Raw genomic sequence first — 18,981 nt, 5'->3', positions numbered from 1 at the left:
AGCCAGTCTCCCATGCTGGTACTTACCAGGCCCGAAGCTAGGTAGTAGTCTGCGATCTGACGAGAACAGGCACATTCAGCTTAGGATGGCCGTAGACATCTTCACACCCTGTATACTGTGGATTTAAGCATCAATAAATGCTTTTCGGAATCGGAGCGGAAGGCGGCAACAGAGCAAAATGTCAACGACACCTGGGATTCCCAGTCAGTCTCCCATGCTGGTATTTACCGGGCCCTAAGCTGGGTTGCAGTCTGCGATCTGACGAGAGCAGGCGCGTTCAGCTTAGGATGGCCGTTGACAGCTTCACGCCCTTTATACTGTGCATTTAAGCATCAATAAATCCTTTTCGGAATCAGAACGGAAGGCGGCAACAGAGCAAAATGTCAACAGCACCCGGGATTCCCAGCCAGTCTCCCATGCCGGTACTTACTGGGCCCTAAGCTGCGTAGCAGTCTGCGATCTGACGAGAGCAGGCGCGTTCAGCTGAGGATGGCCGTTGACATCTTCACGCCTTGTATACTGTGGATTTAAGCATCAATAAATATTTTTTTTAATCGGAGAGGAAGGCGGCAACAGAGCAAAATGTCAATAGCACCTTGGATTGCCAGCCAGTCTCCCATGCCCGTACTTGCCGGGCAGCATTCTGCGATCTGACAAGAACAGGCGCATTCAGCTTAGGATAGCCGTAGACGGCTTCACACCCTGTATACTGTGGATTTAAGCATCAATAAATCCTTTTCGAAATCGGAGCAAAATGTCAACAACACCTGAGATTCCCAGCCAGTCTCCCATGCTGGTACTTACTGGGCCCTAAGCTGGGTAGCAGTCTGCGATCTGACGAGAGCAGGCGCGTTCAGCTTAGGATGGCCGTTGACAGCTTCACACTTTGTATACTGTGCATTTAAGCATCAATAAATCCTTTTCGGAATCAGAACGGAAGGCGGCAACAGAGCAAAATGGCAACGGCAGCCGGGATTCCCAGCCAGTGTCCCATGCCGGTACTTACCGGGCCCTAAGATCTGTACCAGTCTGCGATCTGACGAGAGCAGGCGCGTTCAGCTTAGGATGGCCGTTGACAGCTTCACGCCCTTTATACTGTGCATTTAAGCATCAATAAATCCTTTTCGGAATCGGAACGGAAGGCGGCAACAGAGCAAAATGTCAACTGCATCCGGGATTCCCAGCCAGTCTCCCATGCCGGTACTTACTGGGCCCTAAGCTGCGTAGCAGTCTGCGATCTGACGAGAGCAGGCGCGTTCAGCTGAGGATGGCCGTTGACATCTTCACGCCTTGTATACTGTGGATTTAAGCATCAATAAATATTTTTTTTAATCGGAGAGGAAGGCGGCAACAGAGCAAAATGTCAATAGCACCTTGGATTGCCAGCCAGTCTCCCATGCCCGTACTTGCCGGGCAGCAGTCTGCGATCTGACAAGAACAGGCGCATTCAGCTTAGGATAGCCGTAGACGGCTTCACACCCTGTATACTGTGGATTTAAGCATCAATAAATCCTTTTCGAAATCGGAGCAAAATGTCAACAACACCTGAGATTCCCAGCCAGTCTCCCATGCTGGTACTTACTGGGCCCTAAGCTGGGTAGCAGTCTGCGATCTGACGAGAGCAGGCGCGTTCAGCTTAGGATGGCCGTTGACAGCTTCACACTTTGTATACTGTGCATTTAAGCATCAATAAATCCTTTTCGGAATCGGAACGGAAGGCGGCAACAGAGCAAAATGGCAACGGCAGCCGGGATTCCGAGCCAAAGTCCCATGCCGGTACTTACCGGGCCCTAAGATCTGTACCAGTCTGCGATCTGACGAGAGCAGGCGCGTTAAGCTTAGGATGGTCGTCGACAGCTTCACACCTTGTATACTGTGGATTTAAGCATCAATAAATTATTTTCGAATCGGAACGGAAGGCGGCAACAGAGCAAAATGTCAACTGCATCCGGGATTCCCAGCCAGTCTCCCATGCCGGTACTTACTGGGCCCTAAGCTGGGTAGCAGTCTGCGATCTGACGAGAGCAGGCGCGTTCAGCTTAGGATGGCCGTTGACATCTTCACGCCTTGTATATTGTGGATTTAAGCATCAATAAATATTTTTATTAATCGGAGAGGAAGGCGGCAACAGAGCAAAATGTCAATGGCACCTTGGATTGCCAGCCAGTCTCCCATGCCGGTAACTGCCGGGCAGCAGTCTGCGATCTGAGGAGAGCAGGCACGTTCAGGCTTAGGATGGCCGTTGACAGCTTCACACCCTGTATATTGTGGATTTAAGCATCAATAAATCCTTTTCCGAATCGGAGCGGAAGGCGGCAACAGATTAAAATGTCAACTGCACCCGGGATTCCCAGCCAGTCTCCCATGCTGCTACTTACCAGGCCCTAAGCTGGGTAGCAGACTGCGATCTGACGAGAGCAGGCGCGTTCAGCTTAGGATGGCCGTTGACAGTTTCACACTTTGTATACTGTGGATTTAAGCATCAATAAATAATTTTCGGAATCGGAGCAGAAACAGAGCAAAATGTCAACTGCACCCGGGATTCCCAGCCAGTCTCCCATGCTGGTACTTACCAGGCCCGAAGCTGGGTAGCAGTTTGCGATCTGACGAGAACAGGCGCATTCAGCTTAGGATGGCCGTAGACATCTTCACACCCTGTATACTGTGGATTTAAGCATCAATAAATCCTTTTTGGAATCGGAGCGGAAGGCGGCAACAGAGCAAAATGTCAACGACACCTGGGATTCCCAGCCAGTCTCCCATGCTGGTACTTACCGGGCCCTAAGCTGAGTAGCAGTCTGCTATCTGACGAGAGCAGGCGCGTTCAGCTTAGGATGGCCGTTGACAGCTCCTCGCCCTTTATACTGTGCATTTAAGCATCAATAAATCCTTTTCGGAATCGGAACGGAAGGCGGCAACAGAGCAAAATGTCAACGGCAGCCGGGATTCCCAGCCAGTGTCCCATGCCGGTACTTACCGGGCCCTAAGATCTGTACCAGTCTGCGATCTGACGGGAGCAGGCGCGTTAAGCTTAGGATGGCCGTCGACAGCTTCACACCTTGTATACTGTTGATTTAAGCATCAATAAATTATTTTCGGAATCGGAGCGGAAGGCAGCAATAGAGCAAAATGTCAACGGCACCCGGGATTCCCAGCCAGTCTCCCATGCCAGTACTTACCGGGCCCTAAGTTGGGTAGCAGTCTGCGATCTGACGAGAGCAGGCACGTTCAGCTTAGGATGGCCATTGACATCTTTATGCCTTGTATATTGTGGATTTAAGCATCAATAAATATTTTTATTATTCGGAGAAGAAGGCGGCAACAGAGCAAAATGTCAATGGCACCTTGGATTGCCAGCCAGTCTCCCATGCCTGTATCTGCCGGGCAGCAGTCTGCGATCTGAGGAGAGCAGGCACGTTCAGGCTTAGGATGGCCGTTGACAGCTTCACAGCCTGTATATTGTGGATTTAAGCATCAATAAATCCTTTTCTGAATCGGAGCGGAAGGTGGCAACAGATTAAAATGGCAACTGCACCCGGGATTCCCATCCAGTCTCCCATGCTGGTACTTACCAGGCCCTAAGCTGGGTAGCAGTCTGCGATCTGACGAGAGCAGGCGCGTTCAGCTTAGGATGGCCGTTGACAGCTTCACACTTTGTATACTATGGATTTAAGCATCAATAAATAATTTTCGGAATCGGAGCAGAAACAGAGCAAAATGTTAACTGCACTCGGGATTCCCAGCCAGTCTCCCATGCTGGTACTTACCAGGCCTGAAGCTGGGTAGCAGTCTGCGATCTGACGAGAACAGGCGCATTCAGCTTAGGATGGCCGTAGACATCTTCACACCCTGTATACTGTGGATTTAAGCATCAATAAATCCTTTTCGGAATCGGAGCGGAAGGCGTCAACAGAGCAAGATGTCAACAGCAACTGGGATTCCCAGCCAGTCTCCCATGCCGGTACTTACTGGGCCCTAAGCTGGGTAGCAGTCTGTGATCTGACGAGAGCAGGCGCGTTCAGCTTAGGATGGCCATTGACAGCTTCATGTTTTTTATACTGTGCATTTAAGCATCAATAAATCCTTTTCGGAATCGGAACAGAAGGCGGCAACAGAGCAAAATGTCAACTGCACCCGGGATTCCCAGCCAGTCTCCCATGCCGGTACTTACTGGGCCCTAAGCTGGGTAGCAGTCTGCGATCTGACGAGAGCAGGCGCGTTCAGCTTAGGATGGCCGTTGACATCTTTACGCCTTGTATATTGTGGATTTAAGCATCAATAAATATTTTTATTAATCGGAGAGCAAGGCGGCAACAGAGCAAAATGTCAATGGCACCTTGGATTGCCAGCCAGTCTCCCATGCCGGTATCTGCCGGGCAGCGGTCTGTGATCTGAGGAGAGCAGGCACGTTCAGGCTTAGGATGGCCGTTGACAGCTTCACACCCTGTATATTGTGGATTTAAGCATCAATAAATCCTTTTCCGAATCGGAGCGGAAGGCGGTAACAGAGCAAAATGTCAACGGCAGCCGGGATTCCCAGCCAGTTACCCATGCCGGTACTTACCGGGCCCTAAGATCTGTACCAGTCTGCGATCTGACGAGAGCAGGCGCGTTAAGCTTAGGATGGCCGTCGACAGCTTCACACCTTGTATACTGTTGATTTAAGCATCAATAAATTATTTTCGGAATCGGAGCGGAAGGCAGCAATAGAGCAAAATGTCAACGGCACCCGGGATTCCCAGCCAGTCTCCCATGCTAGTACTTACCGGGCCCTAAGTTGGGTAGCAGTCTGCGGTCTGACGAGAGCAGGCACGTTCAGCTTAGGATGGCCATTGCCCTCTTTACGCCTTGTATATTGTGGATTTAAGCATCAATAAATATTTTTATTAATCAGAGAAGAAGGCGGCAACAGAGCAAAATGTCAATGGCACCTTGGATTGCCAGCCAGTCTCCCTTGCCTGAATCTGCCGGGCAGCAGTCTGAGATCTGAGGAGAGCAGGCACGTTCAGGCTTAGGATGGCCGTTGACAGCTTCACACCCTGTATATTGTGGATTTAAGCATCAATAAATCCTTTTCCGAATCGGAGCGGAAGGTGGCAACAGATTAAAATGGCAACTGCACCCAGGATTCCCATCCAGTCTCCCATGCTGGTACTTACCAGGCCCTAAACTGGGTAGCAGTCTGCAATCTGACGAGAGCAGGCGCGTTCAGCTTAGGATGGCCGTTGACAGCTTCAAACTTTGTATACTGTGGATTTAAGCATCAATAAATAATTTTCGGAATCGGAGCAGAAACAGAGCAAAATGTCAACTGCACTCGGGATTCTCAGCCAGTCTCCCATGCTGGTACTTACCAGGCCCTAAGCTGGGTAGCAGTCTGCGATCTGACGAGAGCAGGCTTGTTAAGCTTAGGATGGCCGTTGACAGCTGCACACTTTGTATACTGAGGATTTAAGCATCAATAAATAATTTTCGGAATCGGAGCAGAAACAGAGCAAAATGTCAACTGCACCCGGGATTCCCAGCCAGTCTCCCATGTCGGTACTTACTGGGCCCTAAGCTGGGTAGCAGTCTGCGATCTGACGAGAGCAGGCGCGTTCAGCTTAGGATGGCCGTTGACATCTTTACGCCTTGTATATTGTGGATTTAAGCATCAATAAATATTTTTATTAATCGGAGAAGAAGGCGGCAACAGAGCAAAATGTTAATGGCACCTTGGATTGCCAGCCAGTCTCCCTTGCCTGAATCTGCCGGGCAGCAGTCTGAGATCTGAGGAGAGCAGGCACGTTCAGGCTTAGGATGGCCGTTGACAGCTTCACACCCTGTATATTGTGGATTTAAGCATCAATAAATCCTTTTCCGAATCGGAGCGGAAGGCGGCAACAGATTAAAATGGCAACTGCACCCGGGATTCCCATCCAGTCTCCCATGCTGGTACTTACCAGGCCCTAAGCTGGGTAGCAGTCTGCGATCTGACGAGAGCAGGCGCGTTCAGCTTAGGATGGCCGTTGACAGCTTCACACTTTGTATACTGTGGATTTAAGCATCAATAAATAATTTTCGGAATCGGAGCAGAAACAGAGCAAAATGTCAACTGCACTCGGGATTCCCAGCCAGTCTCCCATGCTGGTACTTACCAGGCCTGAAGCTGGGTAGCAGTCTGCGATCTGACGAGATCAGGCGCATTCAGCTTAGGATGGCCGTAGACATCTTCACACCCTGTATACTGTGGATTTAAGCATCAATAAATCCTTTTCGGAATCGGAACGGAAGGCGGCAACAGAGCAAAATGTCAACGGCAGCCGGGATTCCCAGCCAGTGTCCCATGCAGGTACCTACCGGGCCCTAAGTACTGTACCAGTCTGCGATCTGACGAGAGCAGGCGCGTTAAGCTTAGGATGGCCGTCGACAGCTTCACACCTTGTATACTGTGGATTTAAGCATCAATAAATCCTTTTCGGAAAAGGAGAGGAAGGCGGCAACAGAGCAAAATGTCAATAGCACCTTGGATTGCCAGCCAGTCTCCCATGCCTGTACTTGCCGGGCAGCAGTGTGCGATCTGACAAGAACAGGCACATTCAGCTTAGGATAGCCGTAGACGGCTTCACACCCTGTATACTGTGGATTTAAGCATCAATAAATCCTTTTCGGAAGGCGGCTACAGAGCAAAATGTCAATAGCACCTTGGATTGCCAGCCAGTCTCCCATGCCCGTACTTGCCGGGCAGCAGTCTGCGATCTGACAAGAACAGGCGCATTCAGCTTAGGATAGCCGTAGAAGGCTTCACACCCTGTATACTGTGGATTTAAGCATCAATAAATCCTTTTCGGAATCGGAGCAAAATGTCTACAGAGCTACAGAGCAAAATGTCAACAACACCTGAGATTCCCAGCCAGTCTCCCATGCTGGTACTTACCAGGCCCTAAGCTGGGTAGCAGTCTACGATCTGACGAGAGCAGGCGCGTTCAGCTTAGGATGGCCATTGACAGCTTCACGCCCTTTATACTGTGCATTTAAGCATCAATAAATCCTTTTCGGAATCGGAGAGGAAGGCGGCAACAGAGCAAAATGTCAATAGCACCTTGGATTGCCAGCAAGTCTCCCATGCCCGTACTTGCCGGGCAGCAGTCTGCGATCTGACAAGAACAGGCACATTCAGCTTAGGATAGCCGTAGACGGCTTCACACCCTGTATACTGTGGATTTAAGCATCAATAAATACTTTTCGGAATCGGAGCGGAAGGCGGCTACAGAGCAAAATGTCAACAACACCTGGAATTCCCAGCCAGTCTCCCATGCTGGTAATTACCGGGCCCTAAGCTGGGTAGCAGTCTGCAATCTGACGAGAGCATGCGCGTTCAGCTTAGGATGGCCGTTGACGGCTTCACGCCCTTTATACTGTGCATTTAAGCATCAATAAATCCTTTTCGGAATCGGAACGGAAGGCGGCAACAGAGCAAAATGTCAACGGCAGCCGGGATTCCCAGCCAGTGTCCTATGCCGGTACTTACCGGGCCCTAAGATCTGTACCAGTCTGCGATCTGACGAGAGCAGGCACGTTCAGCTTACGATGGCCGTTGACAGCTTCACACTTTGTATACTGTGCATTTAAGCATCAATAAATCCTTTTCGGAATCGGAACGGAAGGCGGCAACAGAGCAAAATGTCAACGGCAGCCGGGATTCCCAGCCAGTGTCCCATGTCGGTACTTACCGGGCCCTAAGATCTGTACCAGTCTGCGATCTGACGAGAGCAGGCGCGCTAAGCTTAGGATGGCCGTCGACAGCTTCACACCTTGTATACTGTGGATTTAAGCATCAATAAATTCTTTTCGGAATCGGAGCGGAAGGCAGCAATAGAGCAAAATGTCAACGGCAACCGGGATTCCCAGCCAGTCTCCCATGCCAGTACTTACCGGGCCCTAAGCTGAGTAGCAGTCTGTGATCTGATGAGAGCAGGCGCGTTCAGCTTAGGATGGCCATTAACAGCTTCATGATTTTTATACTGTGCATTTAAGCATCAATAAATCCTTTTCGGAATCGGAACGGAAGGCGGCAACAGAGCAAAATGTCAATAGCACCTTGGATTGCCATCCAGTCTCTCATGCCCGTACTTGCCGGGCAGCAGTCTGCGATCTGACGAGAACAGGCACATTCAGCTTAGGACAGCCGTAGACGGCTTCACACCCTGTATACTGTGGATTTAAGCATCAATAAATCCTTTTCGGAATCGGAGCGGAAGGCGGCTACTGAGCAAAATGTCAACAACACCTGGGATTCCCAGGCAGTCTCCCATGTTGGTACTTACCGGGCCCTAAGCTGGGTAGCAGTCTGCGATCTGACGAGAGCAGGCGCATTCAGCTTAGGATGGCCGTTGACAGCTTCACACTTTGTATACTGTGGATTTAAGAATCAATAAATAATTTTCGGAATCGGAACAGAAACAAAGCAAAATGTCAACTGCACACGGGATTCCCAGCCAGTCTCCCATGCTGGTACTTACCGGGCCCGAAGCTGGGTAGCAGTCTGCGATCTGACGAGAACAGGCGCGTTCAGGTTAGGATGGCCGTTGACAGTTTCTCGCCCTTTATACTGTGCATTTAAGCATCAATAAATCCTTTTCGGAATCGGAACGGAAGGCGGCAACAGAGCAAAATGTCAACGGCAGCCGGGATTCCCAGCCAGTGTCCCATGCCGGTACTTACCGGGCCCTAAGATCTGTACCAGTCTGCGATCTGTCGAGAGCAGGCGCGTTAAGCTTAGGATGGCCGTCGACAGCTTCACACCTTGTATACTGTGGATTTAAGCATCAATAAATTATTTTCGGAATCGGATCGGAAGGCAGCAATAGAGCAAAATGTCAACAGCACCCGGGATTCCCAGCCAGTCTCCCATGCCAGTACTTACCGGGCCCTAAGCTGGGTAGCAGTCTGCGATCTGACGAGAGCAGGCGCGTTCAGCTTAGGATGGCCGTTGACAGCTTCTCGCCCTTTATACTGTGCATTTAAGCATCAATAAATCCTTTTCGGAATCGGAGAGGAAGGCGGCAACAGAGCAAAATGTCAATAGCACCTTGGATTGCCAGCCAGTCTCCCATGCCCGTACTTGTCGGGCAGCAGTCTGCGATCTGACAAGAACAGGCACATTCAGCTTAGCATAGCCGTAGACGGCTTCACACCCTGTATACTGTAGATTTAAGCATCAATAAATCCTTTTCGGAATCGGAGCGGAAGGCGGCTACAGAGCAAAATGTCAACAACACCTGGGATTCCCAGCCAGCCTCCCATGCTGGTACTTACCGGGACCTAAGCTGGGTAGCAGTCTGCAATCTGACGAGAGCAGGCGCGTTCAGCTTAGGATGGCCGTTGACAGCTTCACGCCCTTTATACTGTGCATTTAAGCATCAATAAATCCTTTTCCGAATCGGAGCGGAAGGCGGCAACAGATTAAAATGACAACTGCACCCGGGATTCCCAGCCAGTCTCCCATGCTGGTACTTACCGGGCCCTAAGCTGGGTATCAGTCTGCGATCTGACGAGAGCAGGCGCGTTCAGCTTAGGATGGCCATTGACAGCTTCATGATTTTTATACTGTGCATTTAAGCATCAATAAATCCTTTTCGGAATCGGAGCGGAAGGCGGCAACAGAGCAAAATGTCAACGACACCTGGGATTCCCAGCCAGACTCCCATGCTGGTACTTAACGGGCCCTAAGCTGGGTAGCAGTCTGCGACCTGACGAGAGCAGGCACGTTCAGCTTAGGATGGCCGTTGACAGCTTCTTGCCCTTTATACTGTGCATTTAAGCATCAATAAATCCTTTTCGGAATCGGAACGGAAGGCGGCAACAGAGTAAAATGTCAACGGCAGCCGGGATTCCCAGCCAGTGTCCCATGCCGGTACTTACCGGGCCCTAAGATCTGTACCAGTCTGCGATCTGACGAGAGCAGGCGCGTTAAGCTTAGGATGGCCGTCTACAGCTTCACACCTTGTATACTGTGGATTTAAGCATCAATAAATTCTTTCGGAATCGGAGTGGAAGGCAGCAATAGAGCAAAATGTCAACGGCACCCGGGATTCCCAGCCAGTCTCCCATGCCAGTACTTACCGGGCCCTAAGCTGTGTAGCAGTCTGCAATCTGACGAGAGGAGGAGCGATCAGCTTAGGATGGCCGTTGACAGCTTCACACTTTGTATACTGTGCATTTAAGCATCAATAAATCCTTTTCGGAATCGGAACGGAAGACGGCAATAGAGCAAAATGTCAACGGCAACCAGGATTTCCAGCCAGTCTCTCATGCCAGTACTTACCGGGCCCTAAGCTGGGTAGCAGTCTGCGATCCGACGAGAGCAGGCGCGTTCAGCTTAGGATGGCCATTGACAGCTTCGTGCTTTTTATACTGTGCATTTAAGCATCAATAAATCCTTTTCGGAATCGGAACAGAAGGCGGCAACAGAGCAAAATGTCAACTGCACCCGGGATTCCCAGCCAGTCTCCCATGCCGGTACTTACTGGGCCCTAAGCTGGGTAGCAGTCTGCGATCTGACGAGAGCAAGCGCGTTCAGCTTAGGATGGCCGTTGACATCTTTTCGCCTTGTATATTGTGGATTTAAGCATCAATAAATATTTTTATTAATCAGAGAGGAAGGCGGCAACAGAGCAAAATGTCAATGGCACCTTGGATTGCCAGCCAGTCTCCCATGCCGGTATCTGCCGGGCAGCAGTCTGCGATCTGAGGAGAGCAGGCACGTTCAGGCTTAGGATGGCCGTTGACAGCTTCACACCCTGAATATTGTGGATTTAAGCATCAATAAATCCTTTTCGGATTCGGAGCGGAAGGTGGCAACAGAGCAAAATGTCAACGACACTTGGGATTCCCAGCCAGTCTCCCATGCTGGTACTTACCAGGCCCGACGCTGGGTAGCAGTCTGCGATCTGACGAGAACAGGCGCATTCAGCTTAGGATGGCAGTAGACATCTTCACACCCTGTATACTGTGGATTTAAGCATCAATAAATCCTTTTCGGATTCGGAGCGGAAGGCGGCAACAGAGCAAAATGTCAACGACACTTGGGATTCCCAGCCAGTCTCCCATGCTGGTACTTACCGGGCCCTAAGCTGGGTAGCAGTCTGCGATCTGACGAGTGCAGGCGCGTTCAGCTTAGGATGGCCGTTGACAGCTTCTCGCCCTTTATACTGTGCATTTAAGCATCAATAAATCCTTTTCGGAATCGGAACGGAAGGCGGCAACAGAGCAAAATGTCAACGGCAGCCGGGATTCCCAGCCAGTGTCCCATGCCGGTACTTACCAGGCCCTAAGATCTGTACCAGTCTGCGATCTGTCGAGAGCAGGCGCGTTAAGCTTAGGATGGCCGTCGACAGCTTCACACCTTGTATACTGTGGATTTAAGCATCAATAAATTATTTTCGGAATCGGATCGGAAGGCAGCAATAGAGCAAAATGTCAACAGCACCCGGGATTCCCAGCCAGTCTCCCATGCCAGTACTTACCGGGCCCTAAGCTGGGTAGCAGTCTGCGATCTGACGAGAGCAGGCGCGTTCAGCTTAGGATGGCCGTTGACAGCTTCTCACCCTTTATACTGTGCAATTAAGCATCAATAAATCCTTTTCGGAATCGGAGAGGAAGGCGGCAACAGAGCAAAATGTCAATAGCACCTTGGATTGCCAGCCAGTCTCCCATGCCCGTACTTGCCGGGCAGCAGTCTCCGATCTGACAAGAACAGGCACATTCAGCTTAGCATAGCCGTAGACGGCTTCACACCCTGTATACTGTGGATTTAAGCATCAATAAATCCTTTTCGGAATCGGAGCGGAAGGCGGCTACAGAGCAAAATGTCAACAACACCTGGGATTCCCAGCCAGCCTCCCATGCTGGTACTTACCGGGCCCTAAGCTGGGTAGCAGTCTGCGATCTGACGAGAGCAGGCGCGTTCAGCTTAGGATGGCCGTTGACAGCTTCACGCCCTTTATACTGTGCATTTAAGCATCAATAAATCCTTTTCCGAATCGGAGCGGAAGGCGGCAACAGATTAAAACGTCAACTGCACACGGGATTCCCAGCCAGTCTCCCATGCTGGTACTTACCAGGCCCTAAGCTGGGTATCAGTCTGCGATCTGACGAGAGCAGGCGCGTTCAGCTTAGGATGGCCGTTGACAGCTTCACGCTTTGTATACTGTGCATTTAACCCCTTAAGGACCCAGCCCAAATATACCTTAAGGACCCGGCCATTTTTTGAACATCTGACCACTGTCACTTTAAGCATTTATTACTCTGGGATGCTTTTACCTTTCATTCTGATTCCGAGATTGTTTTTTCGTGACATATTCTACTTTATGTTAGTGATAAAATTTTGTCGATACTTGCATCATTTCTTGGTGAAAAATTCCAAAATTTGATGAAAAAATTGAAAATTTAGCATTTTTTTTACTTTTAAGCTCACTGCTTGTAAGGAAAATGGATATTCCAAATAAATTATTCATTGATTCACATATACAATATGTCTACTTTATGTTTGCATCATAAAATTGACATGTTTTTCCTTTTGGAAGACATCAGAGGGCTTCAAAGTTCAGCAGCAATTTTCCAATTTTTCACAAAATTTTCAAAATCAGAATTTTTCAGGGACCAGTTCAGTTTTGAAGTGGATTTGAAGGGCCTTCATATTAGAAATACCCCACAAATGACCACATTATAAAAACTGCACCCCTCAAAGTATTCAAAATGACATTCAGTAAGTGTGTTAACCCTTTAGGTGTTTCACAGGAATAGCAGCAAAGTGAAGGAGAAAATTCAAAATCTTCATTTTTTACACTCGCATGTTCTTGTAGACCCAGTTTTTGAATTTTTACAAGGGGTAATAGATGAAAAATCCCCCCAAAATTTGTAACCCAATTTCTCTCGAGTAAGGAAATACCTCATATGTGTATGTCAAGTGTTCGGCGGGTGCACTAGAGGGCTCAGAAGGGAAGGAGCGACAATAGGATTTTGGAGAGGGAATTTTGCTGAAATGGTTTTTGGGGGGCATGTCACATTTAGGAAGCCCCTATGGTGCCAGAACAGCAGAAAACCCCAACATGGCATACCATTTTGGAAACTAGACCCCTCAAGGCACGTAACAAGGGGTCCAGTGAGCCTTAACACCCCACAGGTGTTTGACGACTTTTCGTTAAAGTCGGATGTGTAAATGAAAAAAAAAATTTTCACTAAAGTGCAGTTTTTCCCCCAAATTTACCATTTTTTCAAAGGGTAATGGGAGAAAATGCCCCCCCAAATTTGTAACCCCATCTCTTCTGAGTATGGAAATACCCCATGTTAGGATGTAAAATGCTTTGCGGGCAAACTACAATGCTCAGAAGAGAAGGAGTCACATTTGGCTTTTTGAAAGCAACTTTTGCTGAAATGGTTTTTTGGGGGCATGTCGCATTTAGGAAGCCCCTGTGGTGCCAGAACAGCAAAAAATACCCACATGGCATACTATTTTGGAAACTACACCCCTCAAGGAACGTAACAAGGGGTCCGCTGAGCCTTAACACCCCACAGGTGTTTGACGACTTTTCGTTAAATTTGGATGTGTAAATGAAAAATTTTTTTTTTTTTTACTAAAATGCAGTTTTTCCCCAAAATCTTACATTTTTACAAGGGGTAATAGGAGAAAATGACCCCCAAAATGTCTAACCCCATTTCTTCTGAGTATGGAAATACCCCATGTTAGGACGTAAAATGCTCTGCTGGCGAACTACAATGCTCAGAAGAGGAGGAGCGCCATTGAGCTTTTGGAAAGAGAATTAGTTTGGAATGGTAGTCAGGGGCCATGTGCGTTTACAAAGCCCCCCGTGGTGCCAGAACAGTGGAACCCCCCACATGTGACCCCATTTTGGAAACTACACCCCTCACAGAATTTAATAAGGGGTGCAGTGAGTATTTACACCCCACAGAACTTTGGAACAGTGGGCTGTGCAAATGAAAAAGTTTATTTTTCATTTTTACTGACCACTGTTCCAAAAATCTATCAGACATCTGTGGGGCGTAAATTCTCAATGTACCCCTTATTACATTAGGTGAGGGGTGTAGTTTCCAAAATGGGGTCACATGTGTCGGGGGTCCATTGTTCTGGCACTATGGGGGCTTTGTAAACACATGTGGCCTTCAATGCCGGACAAATTTTCTCTACAAAATCCCAATGGCGCTCCTTCTCTTCTGAGCATTGTAGTTCGCCCGCAGAGCACTTTAAATTCACATATGGGGTATGTTCTTACTCAGAAGAGATGGGTTTACAAATTTGTGGGGGCTTTTTTCCTATTTCCCGATGTGAAAATGAAAAATTTAGGGTAACACCAGCATTTTAGTGAAAAAATATAATTTTTTTCATTTTCCCATCCAACTTTAATGAAAATTCGTCAAACACCTGTGGGGTGTTCAGGCTCACTATACCCCTTGTCACGTTCGGTGAGGGGTGTAGTTTCCAAAATGGGGTCACATGTGGGTATTATTTTTTTTTGCGTTTGTCAGAACCGCTGTAAAATCAGCCACCCCTGTGCAAATCACCAATTTAGGCCTCAAATGTACATGGTGCACTCTCACTCCTGAGCCTTGTTGTGCCCCCGCAGAGCATTTTACGCCCACATCTGGGGTATTTCTGTACTCAGGAGAAATTGCGTTACAAATTTTGGGGGTCTTTTTTTCCTTTTACCGCTTGTGGAAATAAAAAGTATGGGGCAACACCAGCATGTTAGTGTAAATTTTTTTTATTTTTTTACACTAACATGCTGGTGTTGCCCCATACTTTTTATTTCCACAAGCGGTAAAAGGAAAAAAAGCCCCCCAAAATTTGTAGTGTAATTTCTCCCGAGTACGGAGATACCCCATATGTGGTCCTAAACTGTTTCCTTGAAATACGACAGGGCTCCGAAGTAAGAGAGCACCATGCGCATTTGAGGACTAAATTAGGGATTGCATAGGGGTATTCTACGCCAGTGATTCCCAAACAGGGTGCCTCCAGCTGTTGCTAAACTCCCAGCATGCCTGGACAGTCAGTGGCTGTCCAGAAATTCTGGGAGTTGTTGTTTTGCAACAGCTGGAGGCTCCGTTTTGGAAACCCTGCCATACAAGACGTTTTAAATTGTTTATTGGGGGGGGGGGGGCAGTGTAAGGGGTGTATATGTAGTGTTTTACTCTTTATTAGGTGGTAGTGTAGTGTAGTGTTTTTAGGGTACATTCACACTGACTTGTTACGGTGAATTTCCCGCTAGGAGTTTGCACTGCGGCAAAAAATTTGACGCAGCCCAAACTTGAAGCAGGAAATTTACTGTAAACCCGCCTATGTGAATGTACCCTGTACGTTCACATGGGGGGGGGGGGGCAAACCTCCAGCTGTTTCAAAACTACAACTCCCAGCATGTACTGACAGACCGTGCATGCTGGGAGTTGTAGTTTTGCAACAGCTGGAGGCACACTGGTTGGAAAACCTTCAGTTAGGTTCTGTTACCGAACTCAATATTTTCCAACCAGTGTGCCTCCAGCTGTTGCAAAACTACAACTCCCAGCATGTACTAATCACCGAAGGGCATGCTGGGAGATGTAGTTATGCAATAGCTGGAGGTACCCAACTACAACTCCCAGCATGCCGAGACAGCTGTTTGCTTTCTGGGCATGCTGGGAATTGCAGTTTTGCAACATCTGGAGAGCTACAGTTTTTAGACCACTGCACAGTGATCTCCAAACTGTGGACCTCCAGATGTTGCAAAACTACAACTCCCAGCATGTCCAGACAACAAACAGCTATGTGGGCATGCTAGGAGTTGTAGTTTTGCAACATCTGGAGGGATATAGTTTAGAGACCACTGTATAGTGGTCTCAAACTGCAGCCCTCCAGCTGTTGCAAAACTACATATTCCAGCATGCCCAAACAGCTGTCTGGGCATGCTGGGAGTTGTAGTTTTGCAACATCTGGAGGGCTACAGTTAGAGACCACGGTCTCAGACTGTAGCCCTCCAGATCTACTTACCGGCTTCCGTAGGATCCCGGCAGCCGTCCTCTTCAGACACACGTGACGCCGCCCGCCGATCAACGTCGCCGCAGCCTCCGGATGGGTAAGTGGATGTCGGCGCCCGGTCCCCTTCGGTTCCTCGTTCTGCCCCGCCTATTGTGGGAGGGCAGGACGGGGAAAACGAAAGTTAACCCCCCCCGCCCCCGGTCTGCTATTGGTCGTCGCCTCTGACGATCAATAGCAGACCAATAGCAGGGATAGGAGGGGTGGCAACCCTGCCACCTCACTCCTATGCCTACAGGGGGATCGTGGGTGTCTTGGACAACCGCGATCCCCCTTCTATTCCGGGTCACCGGGTCACAATAGACCCGTATGACCCGGAATCGGCGCAAATCGCAAGTGTGAATTCACTTGCGATTTGCGCCGATCGCCGACGTGGGGGGGTCTGATGACCCCCCTGGGCATTTGCACGGGGTGCCTGCTGATAGATATCAGCAGTCACCCCGGCCCGGTCCCCGCCCGGCGCGCGGCGGGGACCGAAATTCCCACGGGCGTATGGATACGCCCTGGGTCCTTAAGTACCAGGACGTCAAGGCGTATCCATACGCCCTAGGTTCTTAAGTGGTTAAGCATCAATAAATCCTTTTCGGAATAGGAACGGAAGGCGGCAACAGAGCAAAATGTCAACGGCAGCCGGGATTCCCAGCCAGTGTCCCATGCCGGTACTTACCGGGCCCTAAGATCTGTACCAGTCTGCGATCTGACGAGAGCAGGCGCGTTAAGCTTAGGATGGCCGTCGACAGCTTCACACCTTGTATACTGTGGGTTTAAGCATCAATAAATTATTTTCGGAATCGGAGCGGAAGGCAGCAATAGAGCAAAATGTCAACAGCACCCGGGATTCCCAGCCAGTCTCCCATGCCAGTACTTACCGGGCCCTAAGCTGGGTAGCATTCTGCGATCTGACAAGAGCAGGCGCGTTCAGCTTAGGATGGCCGTTGACAGCTTCTCGCCCTTTATACTGTGCATTTAAGCATCAATAAATCCTTTTCGGAATCGGAACCGGAACGGAAGGCGGAAACAGAGCAAAATGTCAACGGCAGCCGGGATTCCCAGCCAGTGTCCCATGCCGGTACTTACCGGGCCCTAAGATCTGTACCAGTCTGCGATCTGACGAGAGCAGGCGCGTTAAGCTTAGGATGGCCGTCGACAGCTTCACACCTTGTATACTGTGGGTTTAAGCATCAGTAAATTCTTTTCGGAATCGGAACGGAAGGCAGCAATAGAGCAAAATGTCAACGGCACCCGGGATTCCCAGCCAGTCTCCAATGCCAGTACTTACCGGGCCCTAAGCTGGGTAGCAGTTTGCGATCTGACGAGAGCAGGCGCGTTCAGCTTAGGATGGCCATTGACATCTTCACACCTTGTATACTGTGGATTTAAGCATCAATAAATATTTTTTTTAATCGGAGAGGAAGGCGGCAACAGAGCAAAATGTCAATAGCACCTTGGATTGCCAGCCAGTCTCCCATGCCCGTACTTGCCGGGCAGCAGTCTGCGATCTGACAAGAACAGGCGCATTCAGCTTAGGATAGCCGTAGATGGCTTCACACCCTGTATACTGTGGATTTAAACGTCAATAAATCCTTTTCGGAATCGGAGAAAAATGTCTACAGAGCTACAGAGCAAAATGTCAACAACACCTGAGATTCCCAGCCAGTCTCCCATGCTGGTACTTACCGGGCCCTAAGCTGGGTAGCAGTCTGCGATCTGACAAGAGCAGGCACGTTCAGCTTAGGATGGCTTTTGACAGCTTCACACTTTGTATACTGTGCATTTAAGCATCAATAAATCCTTTTCGGAATCGGAGAGGAAGGCGGCAACAGAGCAAAATGTCAATAGCACCTTGGATTGCCAGCCAGTCTCCCATGCCCGTACTTGCCGGGCAGCAGTCTGCGATCTGACAAGAACAGGCACATTCAGCTTAGGATAGCCGTAGACAGCTTCACACCCTGTATACTGTGGATTTAAGCATCAATAAATCCTTTTCGGAATCGGAGCGGAAGACGGCTACAGAGCAGAATGTCAACTGCACCCGGGATTCCCAGCCAGTCTCCCATGCTGGTACTTACCAGGCCCTAAGCTGGGTATCAGTCTGCGATCTGACGAGAGCAGGCGCGTTGAGCTTAGGATGGCCGTTGACAGCTTCACACTTTGTATACTGTGCATTTAAGCATCAATAAATCCTTTTCGGAATCGGAACGGAAGGCGGCAACAGAGCAAAATGTCAACGGCAGCCGGGATTCCCAGCCAGTGTCCCATGCCGGTACTTACCGGGCCCTAAGATCTGTACCAGTCTGTGATCTGACGAGAGCAGGCGCATTCAGCTTAGGATGGCCGTAGACATCTTCACACCCTGTATACTGTGGATTTAAGCATCAATAAATCCTTTTCGGAATCGGAACGGAAGGCGGCAACAGAGCAAAAATGTCAACTGCACCTGGGATTCCCAGCCAGTCTCCCATGCCGGTACTTACTGGGCCCTAAGCTGGGTAGCAGTCTGCGATCTGACATGAGCAGGCGCGTTCAGCTTAGGATGGCCGTTGACAGCTTCTTGCCCTTTATACTGTGGATTTAAGCATCAGTAAATCCTTTTCGGAATCGGAGCGGAAGGCGGCAACAGAGCAAAATGTCAACGGCAACCGGGATTCCCAGCCAGTCTCCCATGCCAGTACTTACCGGGCCCTAAACTGGGTAGCAGTCTGCGATCTGACGAGAGCAGGCGCGTTCAGCTTAGGATGGCAATTGACAGCTTCAACCATTTTATACTGTGCATTTAACCCCTTAAGGACCGGAGGTTTTTCCGTTTTTGCATTTTCGTTTTTTGCTCCTTGCCTTTAAAAAATCATAATTCTTTCAAATTTACACCTAAAAATCCATATGATGGCTTATTTTTTGCGCCACCAATTCTACTTTGT

At 49.2% G+C, this 18,981-nt stretch overlaps 7 pseudogenes; all 7 read right to left on the bottom strand.

The window, feature by feature from the left end:
- Positions 1-381: 381 nt before the first annotated feature.
- On the bottom strand, positions 382-501 carry LOC130332184 (5S ribosomal RNA; annotated as a pseudogene).
- A 2,225-nt stretch (positions 502-2,726) lies between these two features.
- LOC130353046 (5S ribosomal RNA) lies at positions 2,727-2,846 on the bottom strand (annotated as a pseudogene).
- Positions 2,847-8,257: 5,411 nt separating this feature from the next.
- On the bottom strand, positions 8,258-8,377 carry LOC130328767 (5S ribosomal RNA; annotated as a pseudogene).
- A 479-nt stretch (positions 8,378-8,856) lies between these two features.
- On the bottom strand, positions 8,857-8,976 carry LOC130351986 (5S ribosomal RNA; annotated as a pseudogene).
- Positions 8,977-11,458: 2,482 nt separating this feature from the next.
- Positions 11,459-11,578, bottom strand: LOC130351974 (5S ribosomal RNA; annotated as a pseudogene).
- A 272-nt stretch (positions 11,579-11,850) lies between these two features.
- Positions 11,851-11,970, bottom strand: LOC130352155 (5S ribosomal RNA; annotated as a pseudogene).
- A 4,916-nt stretch (positions 11,971-16,886) lies between these two features.
- LOC130334859 (5S ribosomal RNA) lies at positions 16,887-17,006 on the bottom strand (annotated as a pseudogene).
- Positions 17,007-18,981: the final 1,975 nt, after the last annotated feature.

Source organism: Hyla sarda, chromosome 1 (assembly GCF_029499605.1).
Source record: "Hyla sarda isolate aHylSar1 chromosome 1, aHylSar1.hap1, whole genome shotgun sequence".
Taxonomy (NCBI): Eukaryota; Metazoa; Chordata; class Amphibia; order Anura; family Hylidae; genus Hyla; species Hyla sarda.
Note: the sequence above shows the minus strand (reverse complement) of the source record. Positions and strands in the feature narration are given on the sequence as shown.